The sequence below is a fragment of the Petaurus breviceps genome, unplaced genomic scaffold (assembly GCF_028583685.1).
Source record: "Petaurus breviceps papuanus isolate PSGF00001 unplaced genomic scaffold, PetGlider_PUasm1.0 178, whole genome shotgun sequence".
Classification (NCBI taxonomy): domain Eukaryota; kingdom Metazoa; phylum Chordata; class Mammalia; order Diprotodontia; family Petauridae; genus Petaurus; species Petaurus breviceps.
The window spans coordinates 29,408,462-29,426,574 of record NW_027185777.1 but is presented as its reverse complement, the minus strand read 5'-3'; the positions used below and the strand labels follow the sequence as shown (position 1 = coordinate 29,426,574).

Sequence of the window (18,113 nt, the reverse complement as noted above, 5' to 3'; positions counted from 1 at the left end):
AGTAAACATCCAGCACAATGTGTGTTTGGGGAAAAGTTAAAAAAAAAAAAAGAAGAGTTCTGTTCTATTGCTGTAACTCAAAGGAAACACAAACACAATAGTATTTTATGCAAAGTAAATATTTACTTATTAGATTGTGCTTGTTGGCATCCTGTCCAGTTGTCCTTTTCTGTCTACATCTGTGCTCAGGGCTAGTTCAGCATCTGAGTCCCATCAGGGCAGGATAACTTGCTTTCAGAGTGCCTGGCACAACACCATGCAGATGTGGGCACTTACTAACTGCTCATTGATGATGATTATGATGATGACAAGTCTGTGGGCATGAGATGGAGAAAGCTTACTGATTAGTTTCTGAATTTGCCATCCCTTTTCTTCAAACATTTCCCAGTGGTGGCTTTGCTTGTTTTGATTCATAGTCTCTGCTGAATATCTAGTTTAGCTGGAATGCTGCACAAAACAAAACAATCCTCCTCCTCCTCCTTTAGGGATAAATACGTGTGCCTTTTTGGTGAGGAGGGGATTCATACCAGACTCAGTAAAGGCTAGCACATCTGCTACACCTCTTGGTGTTTCCTGCCAACATGGCAAATTGGCAGACAAATGCATCGGAGGCTCCAAGCTGCTCTCCACGGTGCAGGTGGTCTGAATGGACTTTCCAGCCTCAAATGCACATTTTACAGATGCTTCCTGAAACTCCTCAGATTCCTCAAGGGTGTTCCCAGTTTAGAGACTTGGCAAAGACCCTCTGAGTTGATTTTCTCTTATTAAATCTTGCAAGTAATGCACAAGACTTTAGAAGGGAGAGAGCAGCAAGAAGAAAGCAAAAGTCCTTTGTAAGCAACTTGGAGAAATTTCACATTAATCAAAGTGTTTGGCCTTCTTTCCAGGTATATTTTATGTATTCTGAGTGCCTGAACCATTTACAAAGAAACTGTCACATTTTTTTTTTAAATACTCTGTTCGGGATGACAGCTTCCATGATGATGAGTTATATTCTGCTCTCCCTGCAACTCAGATAAAAATGACTAGCCATTCTATTTAACAATTTCAAAGTGTTAAAAAAAATGTCATGGGGAGGCACCTTGCTCCAAAGATTACAAAAAAAGGTTGAAAAGGTAGAAAATGAAAATGAAAGAAAAAATATAGCTAATATATTTTAAATTCTCTACGCCAAGATGTAAGTTTAACCATTTTAACCATGTTTGAGTAAAGTCTGGGTGTCATTTTCCAAATTCCCACTGTCAAGTCAGGTCCCCAGAAAACAACTAGATGTATCTTCTCTAAAGGCTTTTTGGTGTAACCCTAGAATCACAAGGCTTCTTTCTAGTGCCTTAACCATGAGCTCTTATTCTCTTGTATTCTTCCCATTTCAATTGTCAGTTGCATTGCTGACCAACTCCAGGATTAATACCCTACTATAATTTTTTTAAATGCAAGTATTTCTATTTAAATGGATTTATAAACAATTCCTCTTACTAGCCCTCCCCCATTCAAGCACAACAAAACCTCATCATTAATATTCAAAGCCTATCAAAGCAAATTCCCACACTGTCCGTTTTCAAAAAACGTCTTTCTGCATTTTAAATCCATCACCCCTTTTGCAGGAAGTCAATGATGTTTCATCAACTTTCGTACTTGTTGTATCATTACATTAATCAGTACTAAAGTCTTTCAAAGTTATTTTTCTCTACAATGCTGTCAGTATGTATGTTTTTCTTGTTCTGCATATTTCACTGTCTCTCCATAAAGGGTCTCCTCAGTTATTTTGTCATGCATATGTTAATATAGACATAGACAGTCCTTTTCCTCTTTCTCTGGTCTCTTTGGGGATGTAGGCTTACTAGAGGTATACTTGGGTTAAAGGATCCACCATCATTTAACCAATTAACAATTAGCTTTTTTACACATGGAGCTCCTAAAAGCCTCACTAGAATTAATTGTACAGAATCTCTGGTTCTAGGAACTCTGGAAGGTCATTTTTCCAGCCTTTCAAAGCTGATAAAGTCATTACAAATTCTAATATTCCGTCGAAGAGCAGAGAGGAACAAATGTGAATAAAAGGAGATACCAGGATCTGTGGGCCCAGGTGGGGATAGCAGACCACTTGTTCTGGTGCTACTTCTCTTGCCATCTGAATGTTTGGAGCAGTTATATCTTCTTTCCCGTCAAGAAGCAGAGAAAGAGGGGTGGCTAGGTGGCATAGGGAATAGAGCAATCAGGTCCTGGAGGACCTGAGTACAAGTCCAGCCTCAGATTCTTATAACTTACTAGCCTTGTGACCTTGGCCAAGTCACTTAACCCCAATTGCCCTGCCTTCTCCCTCTAAAAAAGCAAAAAGAAGAAGTAGGGGTGGCTAGGTGGCATAGGGAATAGAGCAATCAGGTCCTGGAGGACCTGAGTACAAGTCCAGCCTCAAATGCTTACCACTTACTAGCTTGTGACCTTGGGCAAGTCACTTAACCCCAATTGCCCTGCCTTCTCCCTCTAAAAAAGCAAAAAGAAGTAGAGAAAGATTGATTTGACTAGGTATTTTCTTTGCATACAAATTCATTTCCATCTCAGCAGCCAATCACAAGGCTTCCCTTTTCCAGTAAGTGGACAAAAAATAACCCCAGAATCCCTTCATGTGCTATGAAGTAGAAAGCAGGGCCCTTCCTTCTTCATGCCTGGAAGCAGACTCACCATATATCCATGGACTTGGAGGCCTCAGCTCTCATTGGCTCATTTCTGGTATGCTACTTTTATTAGGTGTTCAGCAGGAAGATACTCCTTTTTTCTCAATTGCATTTCTTGAAAGATAACAAATTTTTTCACCTTCTATTTCAGATAGTAAGAGGCAATGGGTGGATGAGTGAGACTGTATTGAATTAGGGGGTAAAAAGAGCACATTTTAATAAATAGAGGCAAATATGTTATTCTATTCACTTCCCATTACCACAAGTTAAAATCCTTATCTCTAAGCTTATAGAACTCCAATGAAATATTGAAATATATAACTATAATATGTTTAATGTTAAAATAATGTAGTTGTGTTGTGAGTAAGCTGAACTTCTAGGTAGGGTTCAGACATAAAGTTCTCAGGATTACATCTATACATCTATTTGTAGGTGACTGTGAAAATGAAACCTGTGACTGCAGTGATAGTCCAACTTGAGTAGATCAATTAAAATTTTCACAATTAGCAATATTAAGGACTATCACAGCTAGACCTAACAACCCTACTCCATAATAACAATAGTACACCTTTACATACCTCTTTATACAGACAATTTAACAATGCATTAGCTCATTTTATATTCACAATGAGAAGATTGCATATTGTAAATCCCATTAGACAGTTGAGGAAACTAGACTCAGAGAAGTAGAAACTTGCCTAAATAAAACTAGCCAGGCAAAGAACTACTACTTAATAAAACCTGATTGGCGAATTCCATACAGTATTTTTTCCATTATGTTATCCTGCCATTACTTTTTTGTTTTTTCCCTGAGGAGAGGGGATGTTATGGGAATGGGAATCTAAGATCTTCCCTGCCCCTAGGTCTTTTGATAGGCTTAAGAACTGAGAACCTTTCTTGATTTGAAAATATACTCTGCCCCTAATAGGCTGAATGTGGCCACATGGAGCCTTTGGTGGGAGACCTGTTTTTCAGGAATGCCCACAGGTGTTACTTTGTGATTGGGCAATGGGTCAAGGGGGTGTTATATTCTCTGAGCCAGGAGAAGGCTATATATGCCTTGATGTGAGGTTTTGCTTTGGGGCTCACTTTGAGAAGAGTTGTGTGATTTGCCCAGACAAGACTCTTGGCAGCTGTTGATTTTGGCTTTGAAAACCCAGATGTTGGTTATTCCCTCTCTGGTAACTGACTAGGTATGGATGTAATGGTCAGACATTTGGAAGCCTGTCTGCTGATGTTTCTCTGTATTTGTTGTCTGCTTGTGACTTGTTTGTATTCTCTGAAGTTTGTGGCGCTGACCTTTTTCCTCTGAACTAGGTAAATGGCATATGTTTGATTAAAGCAAGATTATTAACCCATTTTGAGTTGCTTTCCTTTAGAAAAGCAGATCTAAGAACATGTGTTGGCAGCCACCCTGGTTATGCTAGGGTGCTTGCTGCTACAAGGTTGGGGGTGGGGTGAGTTTTATGCCTTTCCAACTGCTTCATAATTAGCATTAATGTTGAGAGTAAAGTTGGCATTCCAAAGAAGGAGAAAATAAGAAAATTGAGTTTTAGGTTAAAATGATAGTGATAAAGGAGAGTGGTGAGGTAGAGTCATTAGTAGACAATTAAGACTTGTTGCTTGGAATGGGAGAATGAAAGGAAGAAAAGATTGGAGACACTTTCAGTAATACTTATTTGATGAAATAAGACCACGTAGCAGAATATTATTCCTTAGATCAGAATCTTGGACACAGAGAATTTCACAAGAAGCAAATGACTGTTGATCTTCCATTATAAAGTAGTCTTTATAATCTTGTAGCTTCAAAGATCATAAAAAATGTGATGATTATAACTTATTAATGTTATCCTTATTCTACAGAGATGAAAGCTCTGAGACTCAAGATCAATGCTTGTTTATGTACTCAGTTAATAAATACCCAAGGATTATACTTGAAGTCACCAAACTTCAAGCCCAAGTTTGGTTCAGTTCAATAAACAGTTATTCAGTTGACTGTGTTGTCAGAAAAGATTATCCAAATTTAAGTTTATAATAATGTTATTCTTTAGATTATGGGCTTTAAGGTTGTATTTCAAACTTTAAAAAATCAATAACTTAGTAATATAGCATATTCAGAAATGATCATAGAATCGAACAGGGTTTTGAAAAGTCAATTAGCTAAATCCTTTTCCTTTAAACCAAAAAGAACCTATAGTTCACTAGATCCTATTTTTACTTGTAGTTTTTTTCTTGGAATGATATTTTCTGCCATCTCTCTCAATCAAAAGGAAAAAAAAAATAAGTTTGATACTTTTAAAATGCAAGTTTTCTTTCCTGGATTGTAGAGGAAAGGGAACTAGCTAGAAGAGAAATTTCTCCTGCTACCATAGTGGCTTTTTTGTTTTAGTAATGGTGGGGAACAACCACAGGTGAAATGTTTTGTGGTAATACTAAAGCCCCAGGCCCTACTACGTGACTGAAGGTAGCTTATACTTTTCACTTGTAAAATACATAAATAGAAAACATTTTGTATTTATCAATATGTACATAGAAAAGAGTCAGCATAGAAGAGCTAGAGGTGAAGAAACAGAGCTTAGAACAGTGATTCTGTAACTTTTTACAAAGGTAGAACACTTCACTTGGAAAATATGTGGAATCTTTGGCATTAAAATAGCTTAAAATGAATCATAGAGTGGAAAATGTTCCTTACATATCACAATAACTCCTTATCCCCTTATTCTACCAATGAGGAAATTGGAGAGTTAAAAGTAGCAGCAATGGGATTTAAACTTAGGTCATCTGATTCTAAGTACTTCTGGGTCATTTTAGTCTGCCACACTATTTCTTGTAAATATCTGATTAGAAGAAAACCTTGTGTTTAAGTTCGGTTTTATTACAAACCTAAGAGGCATCACACCTAATGAATAGGATAATATTATTTGCTAAGTGATTATTTGTTAAATGTTTTCTAATTGGGAACCATATCAGAGACACTTTCTGGGATGCTTCGTAATAATTTTCATTTTTCCATTTCTTACATAAGCCAGTATCCTAGTTTATTGTTTTAATTTGTCACCTTTTTAAAAATTTTGAATTTCATTTGAAAAAGAGACATTTTATTTATAGATAACTTTATAAATGAGGGAAATGATTTTTAATGAATTATAGGGGAGATCTAGGTTTGTTTTCCCCTGTCCTCCTTCTTTGTTTGAAGTTCAGCCTTTGAAGGACATTACTGACCTCTGCCAAAAATTTACCCCTTGGTAGACCACCTTATCTAGGTAATTTCCTGCTTATTTTGTTCTAATCAGGTTTGGGTGGGGACACATTCTTTGATTAAATTGCCCCAAGGCTGGGGGTGGTTTGGAAGTAAATGACAGGATTAAGTGATGTCTTCCAGCCCCTTATTAGAATAGTTTCATGGGTAATTATAATATTCATTCTCTCTCATTACTTGTTAGTCAATCAGAGTTGATTGCCATGCTCAGGAACACCCACTCTTCCAAAGCCTATAAGCATTGACTGGGTTCCATCAAGGGTCTTTGGAATTCAGGATTGTCATGGAACCTTTTTGGTAATAATGTGCTAGCATAATTAATTAATAAAATGCCTCTCAAACTTTTTGAACATCATGTAATTTTCTTGCATCCATGGAACTGTTAAAAAAGATATTAAAAAGATAACTACATTACTATTTATAGATATACAATATCACTAGATAAGTAATTACTAGAGGTAACATAAATCTAAGGTGCCATCATACTTGTATTTCTCTTTATTTGAGAATGAATATTTTAAATATCTTTGTGTATCATTATTTCATTATCAGGGGGTTAGATCTGAACACTTTTGATTTTTTTATGCCTTTAAACTTCCTCATTTCTCCACATATTCCATAATGAATATTGGCTTAAAAATATTTAATTAGGGGCAGCTAGATGGTGCAGTGAATAGAGCACCGGCCCTGGAGTCAGGAGGACCTGCGTTCAAATCTGGCATCAGACACTTAACACAAAAACTAGCTATGTGACCTTGGGCAAGTCACTTAAACCCAATTGCCCTCCAAAAAGCAAAAAATAAATAAATAAATGAAAAATAAAAATATGTAATTAGAATGATTAAGAAATAGTCTAATTTTCTCAACTTCCTTCTCTTTTGGTTCGTTTTTTATGAGCAAAGAGGAGGAAGGCAGAAGGCATATATATATATACATATATATATATGCATATATACACACCCATATGCATGTATAAGTATATATGTTTACATCTAAATCTGTGTATACATATTACACATATAATTATGTAGGTATCTATCAATCATTTCATACATCACTGTGGCAGTGGAGGATTCTCTTTCCAAAGCATCTCTAATACTAAGGCACAATAATGCTTGAAGAAGAAAAGTCAAATTTTTTAGAAGAAAATGTGCAAGATTTAATGCTGATTGATATATCTGAGATATTGGCTGATGAGAAGGGAGAGAGGAAGTATTACTAAAAAGTATTAGTCATTTCTCAGAACCATGGAATTATGGAGCTTTCCTAAAACAAACAAACAAACCACAATATCGTAGCTTCCATGAAACAGCAAAAGCCAGGAACATAAATGGTACCTTCACTGAAGTTTCCATCCCTGAGTCAAATTGCAGAGACACTACCCACGTCCTCCTCTATGGGAATTGTGTGGTTTGGGAGGGATTTAGGAAATCCTAGTAGAATAGCTGAGAATGGGCAATATTATCCCCTTTTGCCCTTTATTGTTTATTTCTTTCTTAAATAAATGTTATATGTGCTTAAACTTAATGGTGACCATATTTTTTTTTACTAGAAATGAAATTGAATAACCTAGTTACAAGCTTAATTCAAAAGTTCCCAAAATTATCTGAGTAGTTGAAATATTACTCATAGACCTAAATCATCTTAAAAATCCCCAGAGTATGAGTCTGAACCATGTCATTGCTGTAAAGTGTTTTATTTTAAATCACATTGCCTATATTTATAAAAAAAAGCAAGTCATATAAATAGTCTTCATTTTATATACCTGCTGCTGAGAAATATATGATGTTTGATTTTAGACAAACAAACCATGTTTGGCATCAGAATTTTTTTGACCTGTCTCCAAGTATTTTTCTTTTTTCTTTTATCCATCAGCTAAATTTATATATATGCTGTCAATGTCTTTCAGTCATTTTTCAGTCATGTCCAACTCTTTGTGACCCCTCTTGGGGTCTTCTCAGCAAAGATACTAGAATGGTTTGTAATTTCCTTATCCAGCTTATTGTATAGATGAGGAAACTGCGGCAAACAGAGTTATGTGAGGTTCTCACGGTCACATTAGCAAGCAAATGTCTCAGAAATATGAGTCTTTCTGATTCTAGGCCCAGTAAATGTACAATACCAAAAAGCAAAGCAGAAGAGTTTTCTGGGCTTAGTTATCATAAGCATGACAGTTTTTTCTTTCTATAAAGAAAATTTTATTTATTGGAACTTCAAGAATTAACCTTAATACTACATAAAAAATAAAACGTAGTTCAGGGAGTAAAAAAAAAAAAAAAACCCTTTACAATTTCATACTTCATCCAGCCTAGACACAAACTGTTAATATCCCAAACTGGCAATTTAGCATATTTTAGTTCATGTCAGAATATTTGATACGAGAAACTGTAAATTGCTAGATTTCATTCTGCTACTGCTGGTGTCTTTTATCTTATGTGGTTTTATAACATATAGAGGAATGGTTCTGTCACTGCCCATTCCAGCTACATCCTCTTTATAACACTCAGGAAATAACAAAATTCTTTTAATTCTTAAGACATGATAGAATTGCCATCCATAAATCTATTTAAACTCTTTGTAATCTGGTTTATTTTTCTAATCTGAACAATCTCTTCAAGGTAAAAGGTTTTCCAAGTTGTGACTGAAATGTAAAATAGAACCTCCTCTTATTTATATGAAAATACTCTTGTCAGTCTTCAAAGGATACCCCCAAATTCTTGTGATGAACAAGTCCAGGACCAGGACATATGTGATCTTTGTTATATGGATTTGATCATGTTTCCATTAAGCCTTTCTCTTTCCAGAGCTTAAGAATGTTTTAGTTTTACTCTGTCTTTCTTCATCTAATTACTCCCTTAATTTTAAAAATTACATCCTTTCCAGTCCATCTCCATTTTCCGTAATAGCAAAAAACGTTACTCTTATGCTAATATGATTTGAATTTTTTCACAGATAGCCTTTATTTTTTCATTAAAGATTGTATCTGCTTTGTAGTTAAATATGAACAGGGTTTGGTTTGAAGCATTTTCCCTTGCTTTTATGTGTAGAATTAGCCATTTGAAAATCCCTTGGAATTACATCTTTAGGTCTGCTTCAAGCCAAAGACTTTGTTCTGATCTTATTTATGCACTAGGGATAACTACTTATCAAAAAATATAAGTGGAAAATCACCATGCTACACTTCACTTATTTCAATTTGAAGGTGCTGGTAGCATTCTGCCCTTAGAAAATCTGAAGCATATCTTAAGAAATTTTCTGATGGTAAAGTAGGAACATATTTATGGACTTTCCACAGACACACATATAAAAGATGGCATAACTTTACAGAAGGAAAGCAAATTCATTTTAGTGCATAATTTTTATTTTCTTAAAAAAAGGATACTGAATGTTATTTTTCCCCAGAAAAACTTCCTAATGATCTATTATAAGAGATGAAAGAATTAGTTATTTTAAATTACCAGGCAATCCTCTGTAGTCTAGACTCTTCTACGCAGTTACAACAAATCACGAAAACAGACACACAAATTTATCATTACTCTATCACTGAGTCACATTTAGACACATACACACCCCAAATCATCCCATAAAATTCCAACACACACCCACATAAGTCACACCAAGTCATATTTCACAAGGAAAGATTGATATTTAAGAAATAATGAGGCATCATGTGTTACCTTAGTTTCCCACTATCTGCCAGATTTATTCCAATTCTGCCCATATCTTCTACTAATAATCTTACCTTCTAGTTTTCCTAAGGGATCAACCAATTTCTAAGATATATTCATTGAGGTCCCTTGATGTCACATTAATTCTCCATCCTGCTCATCACAAATGAAGAAAATACCAAGTCATTAACTCAACACTGTTTTATTTTAGGTTAATCACATTATTTTTCTCTGCCCAGATCAATGTATATAGTCGCAAAATATTAAGAAAACCAATAAGGTTTGGCATCATAGAACAAGAGGTAGATTACATTCTTAAGGAGTGTGTGTGAACTAATGTGTTTATTTTTTTAGCTTATTGACTTCCATGAATTAAAAAAGAGTGCAATATTAATCCTGGTTACTATCCCACCAATGAGAAGTTTCTTAAAGAATAGAGAGCATTGAAACCTCTTCTAGTATTATTTTTTTTTTGTTCCTCGTATCGTATGTGTCATGGGAAAATGAAGGCATGCTGTGAAAGGGATGAACAGTAAATGGTGATGTAAAAAGAAATTCCCATGGTAGGGTTAGAAAATCCCAGCCATTTGCTTGCCTAAACAAATACTTTCTATCCACCCACATGATTTCAACATCTAAAGGAAAAAAAGTATGCAATACTGAAAGAAGATCTTGAGGAAAATATGCAGATATTTAATTAACTCAAATTATATTTTATGTTAATATATATCACAGAAGTGAAGGTAGTATGGCATAATAGTTAAGGAGCTGACACCAGAACCAAGAAGGCCTATGTTCAAATCCTACCTCTGCTGTATATAGATTGTGGAACCCTTGGAAAGGCAGTTAATCTCTCACTGTTCTAGGTACCTTTCTAAGACTCTAGATTTCAGAGAAGAACACCTTGACTTGCCTTGGAAGAGAGAGATTCCTTATCTAAGGAGCTCCTTATAACAGTGAAATCATATGACCAGGTTCTATCTTTATACCATGTGAAATAAAATAGAATTGAAGAAGGCTTACATAGAAAAAGACTCTCACCTACAGTTTTCCCATTTATAAAACACAAAATTCTCTTTTTTTCCAAAAAAAAATTATGCCTTCCTTTCTCCTGATTTTACTGTATTCTTTTTTATTTTTCTCCTGGACATTATTATTTGCTTTTGAAGAACATTTTCAGATATTTTGATGTTCCTCCCTCCCTTCCTACAATCCACAGCCAAGGCTCCATTTTCCTTTTGGAGCCGTCCCTATCCACAATAGGTGGAAATAACTGTTTTCTTCTCTAATTGCTCAAATACTTGTTCCAGGACTTATTTTCTTCACTTATTTCATTCTTCTTTGTTAAAGAATTATGTACAATTCTTTCTTTCAACCAAATTGTATGGTTGACATTAAGAGTTTGTCTGGATCTTTTGGATTTTTCTCAGTTCTCAATATATGATAGGAAGAGGGCTAAGCTTATGTGTTCAGTAATTTTTCAGGCATGTCTGACTCTTCCTGTCCCCAATTTACATTTTCCTTGCAAAAGATACTGGAGTTGCTTGCCATGTCCTTCTATAGCTCATTTTACAGATAAGGAAACTGAGGTAAACAGGGTTAAGTGACTTGCCGAGGGTCACGCAACTAGTAGGTGTCTGAGGCTAGATTTAAACTCAGGAAGTTGAGTTTTCCTGACTCCAGGTCAGGTGCTCACTGTGCCACCTAATTAGGCTTATAGTGGGAGGATATAGGTTCTAAAAAGGCCCTACTAAATATTCTGTGACCTTAGAGAAATGACTTCTCCTCCCTGAGCCTTAGTTTTCTCTTCTATAAGGTAAAGAAGGTAATAGACCATTGAGAACCCCTCCAACCCTAAATCGGGTATCTTCTTCAGCTTTTGACACTGTTGACCAACCCCTTGTCCTGAATAGAGTCTCTTCTCATGGTTGACACTGTTCAGTCCTGCCTCTTTTCTGTTCCATCTTAGTCTTTTTTGTTATTTTCTTTATCCCATCTAACAATGGGACTTCCCCAAGACTCCCCCTCTTCTCTCTTTTTGCTTTCTTTCTAATTGGTAGCCTCATTACCTTGAAAAGGGTGACTGATGGATGAAATTGAGTTATTTGAATGTTCCTCTATCTGTGAAGAACCTCAATGTAATAATCACACACACACACACAAAGAAAAATTGCCTACTTAATCTCATGTCTTCTCATTGATTTTATTCTCTCTTCCTGCTGACCTTCAAGAAATAAATTCCATAATTTTTAGAAGTAGGGAAGGATAGTGATAGATGGATGAGATGGATTTTTCAGTTCTAAGGAAAGAAATTGTGGTTGAGAGTACTGTTTTTCCTTTCCTTGACCAACTTTGAAGTCTTTGCATACTACTATATAGAACCCAGATGACCCATCGTCACACTACCCTTTCCTTCCCCCAACTCTAAAGATGAAAGATACAAATACATGTAAATATTCCTTCCTTTACTGACATCATCCTATGAGTTGGTCCAACTAACTTTCTCCACTGTCTCTCCCAAACCGTACCTGATGTGGATGTGCTTATGGCATGAGAGTAGGTTGATTTTTTTCCACTCCTTGCCTAAACTAATTTTAAGCTTCCCTTGGAAAATGGATCCCAACATCTTCCTCTCTTATTTTTACATATTTTCCTTATCTGTAATCTGTTTTGTACTTCTCCCTCCCTTAGTATTTCTATAATTTCCAGAGGTTATGTTAAGGTTAATGATTACATATATTTCTCCTCCCTCATCTTTATCCCTCTCAATTATTAATAAAATATAGAAAATGAAAAAAATCACAACTGCATAATAATGTTAGGTTTGAACTGAACAATACCTTCTAAAGTCTGCTCAGGAAGGTGTGGCTCCCCTTTTGAATAGGACAGGTCCGTCTTTACTTTAAACCAAGATTTCTTAGGTTTCCAGGGTGCATAACCCTCTGTATTAGCAGAGTTTAGCATAGCAAACTTAATATAGTAGCTGCTTAATAAATATTTATTGAAATAATTGAATATAGAATTCAGAAAGGCTGAAAAGCATGTATAGGTGCTCCTATTCATTGTTTGTACAACTTACGAATTTATTCTTAAAACATAAAGGATGGAATGGTTAGGTAGCACAGTGAATAGAGCACTTGCTCTGGAGTCAGGAGGACCTGAGTTCACCTCTGGCCTCAGACATTTAACACTTACTTGCCTTTTGACCTTGGGCAAGTTACTTACCCACAATTGCCCTGCTGTTCCCCCTCCAAAAAGAAAAGCAAAAAAAAAAACAAAAAAAAAAACCCATAAAGGATGATTAACATAAATGTTTGGCTTCACTTTCTATAAGACTTTTTTTTTAAGTCTTCACCTTTCAATTCTGGGATAAAACAATTTGAAATTTATGCATATATTCAATAGCATTGAAAGGAATGGAAAATAGTCATCGTAGAGAGAAAACTTATAATAAACTGCCCTTTAATGAGACAATTCTGAAAATACTGTAGAAAATAATAATAATGATGATAATAATTTGAAATTTCAGTCCATAGTGTCTTTCAGGGGCATAAAACACTTCACCAACATTACAGAATAATATTCATGCTATTGAAACAGGCAAAGCAATAAATGTCTATGGTACTTAAACGCTAATGAGAAGCTGAAACATTTGATTCATTGTAAAAGCCGTTTCCTCTAAGTACATTCCAATGATAGGAACATTATTATCATTGTTAGCTAAGAAATGAGGGTAGCAGGGAGGCTGAATTGTGTGTGGCAAGGGGACATGGGCTTTCTTGCACATTGGGCATCCTTTGTGAAAGCTCTCAGACTAAAGCCAGTATTTCATAATAGGTTTTAATAAATCAAATCCATAAATATATGTTGAACGCCTGATGGGGACTGTGCTGTGAAAATACTGAGAAGTATTTTCTGCTTTCCAAGTGCCTGTAAACTGGGGTCTGGAGTCATGTCAATGTGGGTACTTTTTCCAATGGTACTTTTTTCCATTTCATCCATGCCTCTTAACCTGTTTGACTCTCTTCCATGTCCTGAGGCAATCATCTCCTGGGAGTAGATTCACCATTCTGGATGATCTTCCAGGCTATCTCCTAATATGGCATGCATACAAATAAAGCATAAGAATTGCTCATTGGTTACCCCTCTCTCTTGCTATGTGACCCGACTATTTTTGTTGTTTTTCACCTTGATCTCCCCAGAACTCAGCATAGTGTCTTGTGCATACTAACTATAATGCTTCAGGGACCTATAATTTTGTTTAGTGTCAATTATGATGCATATTGTGGTCCCTCTTTACTTCAGTAGATGACCTTGGAGAATTGCTCTGGATGGAAAACCCACCTGCCATTTGCAAATCCAGTGATGAGCCTCTTTGAACATAGACTAATTTTTTGGCAATAGACAAATACTGAATCCCATCTGGGTGGAACCTATCAGAGGCATTCAGATAAGATTTTAGTGATGAAGCCTTACATTTAGTAGGCACCAAGTGAATGTTGAATTGAAATAGCTAGATTATTCCTCAAATAAGAAGAAGATAGTCCCCCATTAGGCCAGTCTTCAGCCTTTCCTGTTTGCTGGAGCTTGCACTAGCAAACTAACATTGCAAGCACAGATTTCGGATCTAGAGTCCCTTTCATGCTGCAATAAAGCACCAAAATAGGATGTTAGTGGAGACTATCTAGTATAATCAGTTCAACACTTCAAAGATCTTTGATTTTGTCAGTTTGCCTACTCCTCTCTACAAGCTAATAGTCCTCAAGAATTTCTGTGGTTCCAAAATTCATCTCTGTACAGCCAAGTAGATGATAAGCTTCTCTCAACTTAGCTAGTCTGGTCCTCTGATAAACATCGTATCCGTTTCCAAGCTTATGCTTGAAGCCTTTCCAAGTTGGCAGGACTTTGTCTCTTGAGACTATAATCCATTCACACAAGTTCCCAGAATCCAGTATCAGCTCCATGACATAACAAAGCATGGCAGTGGGACTTTAGTAGGGCGTCAAGACTTCTGAAAATCTAACACCACCAACATTAAAAAGGGAGTCTATTAGACAGAAATTGGGATACTAAAATCAAGTTGTTTTTTTTTCTGAAATGGAAATTATAATTACTTTTCAATAAAATATATGAGGTGGAATTAAAGGGAAGATGGAAATTGCTTAAGTTATTTGAATTATTTGATTTATTTTGATTTGAATTATTATAAACTCTAGCCTTCTTTATCAAAACTGCTGGACATTTACCACTTTCAATTAAAATTTCAGTTTGTCAGAAATTAAATATATTTGGTTTGGTTTAAAAAACAAAACTGAAACCTAGCTAGAAAACCAAATTTGGTCTAGCGAATGAATTTTTTTCCCTCTCTTTTTTTCTCTCTATCACCACCAATATTGTGCATGTATCCCATCTGCTATTGTAGTTTTAACTCCTCAGGATTGTAAATTTCCTGAATACATGGAGACTTTAAATATTAGGAGACTAAAGGTATAGGATCACATTTCTTTTTTTTTTGTTAGGTTTGTGTGTGTGTGTGTGTGTGTGTGTGTGTGTGTGTGTGTTTGCTTTTTGGAGGGCAATTGGGGTTAAGTGACTTGCCCAAAGTCACATGGTTAGTTTTTGTGTTGTGTCTGACTGCAGATTTGAACTCAGGTCCTCCTGACTCCAAGGTTGGTGCTCTATTCACTAAGCCACCTAGCTGCCCCTAGGATCACATTTCTTTCTTGCACTGGTTTGACAGACTATTACAAAGTCAACTTATTCCTTTGAGAACTTTATGTAGGAAGGGAGTATGAATTCCATAGACATGATTTTATCAAGTATCTTCTAAAAGAAGGTCATTTTAGAAGTTTGAAGGACACATGCCCTGTTCTAAGAACAAGTTTGTCATGTATTGGAGGATCATGCTCCAATGGACAGAAGTAGTCAGTCACTTTACCATTTGTCAGTCTTGATAGGATTCACAATCTCTGAGACAAATTGAGCTACTCCCAAACAGGAATGAAACTTTAGCTATAGGGAGCTCTGTCCACAGTTGAACTACTCCCATAAACCTGACTAGGAAAATATATTAAAACCTGAGGTAAATCTAATGCTTACCCTCTGATTAGCTAAATTTAGGGGCAGCTGAGAATTTGTCTCTAAAGTCATTTTATTTCAACCCTTATTGCTGAAAATCTTAATATGTGTGTGTGTGTGTGTGTGTGTGTGTGTGTGTAAACACACATATACACATAGCCAACTAAATCACTGATAAATAGGGAACCTGAAAGCTTTCAGAGCCTCTTGGATGATTCCTGATAAAGGCCATGTGTTTATGAGACTATGAAGTTCCTGGACTTATACCAGCTATTGCTTCCAATAAAAGCACCAGGCTTTGTGTGAGGGTTGTTGGATGAATCTTCATTGTGCACGCAATTTGAGACTACTTCTAGCACCACTTTTCAGCTAACAATTTGCTTCGTAGACTGACTTTGAGGGTTTAAGAGCACACAGTTGTTTACATATTACCTCCTTGTGTTACATTGTGATCTCTTTAAGGGCACAGATTATCATTTGTGTTTCTTTGTATCCCCAGTGCTTAGCATAATGCCTGGAACTTAGCCACTTAAAAAATGTTCATTGATTGACTAAATGATCTAAGGTCTTATGACTGAGGTGATGCACAGTCTTTGAGAAATCATACTTGATCTTTTGAGTAACTCAGCCTTAATTCTCAACAGTAACTTTAGCAGCTTTACTTGTAGGCTTCTGATATCTTAGGGAGGGGAAGAGATAGTAGGAATTACTCAGAATTCTCTCATGATTAGCCTAAGCATGATTTGCATCCAGTAACCTTGAGTGATAGCTGTTATCTTTAGGTTGGCAGCCTGTCAGGTTCAAGTAATAATTATTCTCAGAATAATTTTGAAAGAACTAACTCAATTGAGAGTGGCAGGTTAAACCATATTCAGTATGACTTCTTTAAAATCAAAAGCAAACAACAAAAAATACAACAGGTCAAAATACTATTACAACTTTTGTATGAAAACTTTGACATTTCTTATGGTCATACTTCAAAGAAAACTATTAACTCTTAATGTGAATGAAGAAGGACATATGAACCTATAGTACATGTCTCTTTTTCAGTATTTTGGAAAGTAATCACCCAATATGGGGCTTGCAATTGTGGTTTTAGGATATAGTAAATTATAAATGTATCCAATTCTACTCAAGGACTTGTTGATATACCATTTGGCCTCAGTTCTACAGACAGAATGTCATAAATCAGTAGTGTCTTGAATAATGTGGTGGGATAAAGCAATCATTTAACATCCTGGCCATGCAGGATAGTTCTGTAGTTTTTAAGTATAAAAAAAATCAAATAACTGACTCTGTATTTAATAGTTACCTCAGTTCCGGTATGAATGATCACTAGCCTTGGAGTCAGACAGAACACTTGGCTTTGGATATTGGCTCCAATTTTACTAATTATTGGCTATTTGCCTTGAGGAATGTTCCTTAACTGCTTTTAGCGTATTTCCAGGGCTATTGTATCACTCTGTAATAATTAAAGTATTCTACAAATGTAAACTCTCCTGATTTAATTGACAGAGATTCTTATTCTACAGAATGGGATCCCAACTCCTCATGTGCCACAATAGGTAGCTGTACCATTTGTTGGCCAACCTTCTGGTGATGAGTCTCTCTGAACTGGCCTTTTCTGGTCTTTGGATACAGGACATAACAGATTTATAGGACATCTATCATCAGGTCCATAATCAAACCTTTCAAGCTTGCTAGAATCTTTCAGAAATTGAATTCTACTGATAGAGCCACAAAGAACTCAAAACCTCCTTTGTCTAGTATCCTGATGAGGTAGAAGAGTAGAACTTTAGGCTTGACAGTGATGGTGATAATGAATGAGATGAATTATTTTTATAGTGGCATTAGTCTGAATATATGTTTTACTTGTAAAAATATATGATGCATTGGGTCTAGGTACGTACTAGGTTTAGGAGATATTATTTAATATTGTTTTTAATTGTGCATGTGTATTTATTCCAGTGTGAAATCATTTCATTTTTCCTAACATAGACTTTTCCCTAAAAGTGGAGTACAGACAAAAAAAAAGTAATTTAAGAAATGTATCCATGTTCTTGGTAAATACAGGTTTTATCTTTGCCATAGAAGGTTATGAGGCAGAATATTCATGCTCACCAGTCACTACTTAATGTTCTTTTCTCATTATAGAAAATACATCTGAGGGGTGGCTAGGTGGGGCAGTGAATAGAGTGATGGCCCTGGAGTCAGGAGGACCTGAATTCAACTTCGGCCTCAGACACTTAACAGAAAACTAGCTGTGTGACCTTGGGCAAGTCACTTAACCCCAATTGCCCTAACTTCCCCCCTCCAAAAAGCTAAAAAAGAAAGAAGAGGAAGGAACAAAGGAAGGAAGGAAAGAAAGAAAGAAAGAAAGAAAGAAAAAGAAAGAAAGAAAGAAAGAAAGAAAGAAAGAAAGAAAGAAAGAAA

At 35.8% G+C, this 18,113-nt stretch overlaps 1 long non-coding RNA gene across 3 annotated transcripts in view; it reads left to right on the top strand.

Moving 5' to 3' along the window:
- The window catches only part of LOC138159797 (uncharacterized), a 197,687-nt gene that overhangs the window by 53,876 nt on the left and 125,698 nt on the right, over positions 1-18,113 (top strand). Inside the window, exon 1 of one of the 3 annotated variants that reach the window (XR_011167982.1) lies at positions 3,742-3,868. The exons of 1 other annotated variant lie outside the window; for it this stretch is intronic. This is a non-coding gene — a long non-coding RNA (uncharacterized lncRNA). Of the gene's footprint in view, positions 1-3,741; positions 3,869-18,113 lie in introns of those variants that run through there. One more of the 3 variants, XR_011167983.1, reaches the window with a different exon arrangement.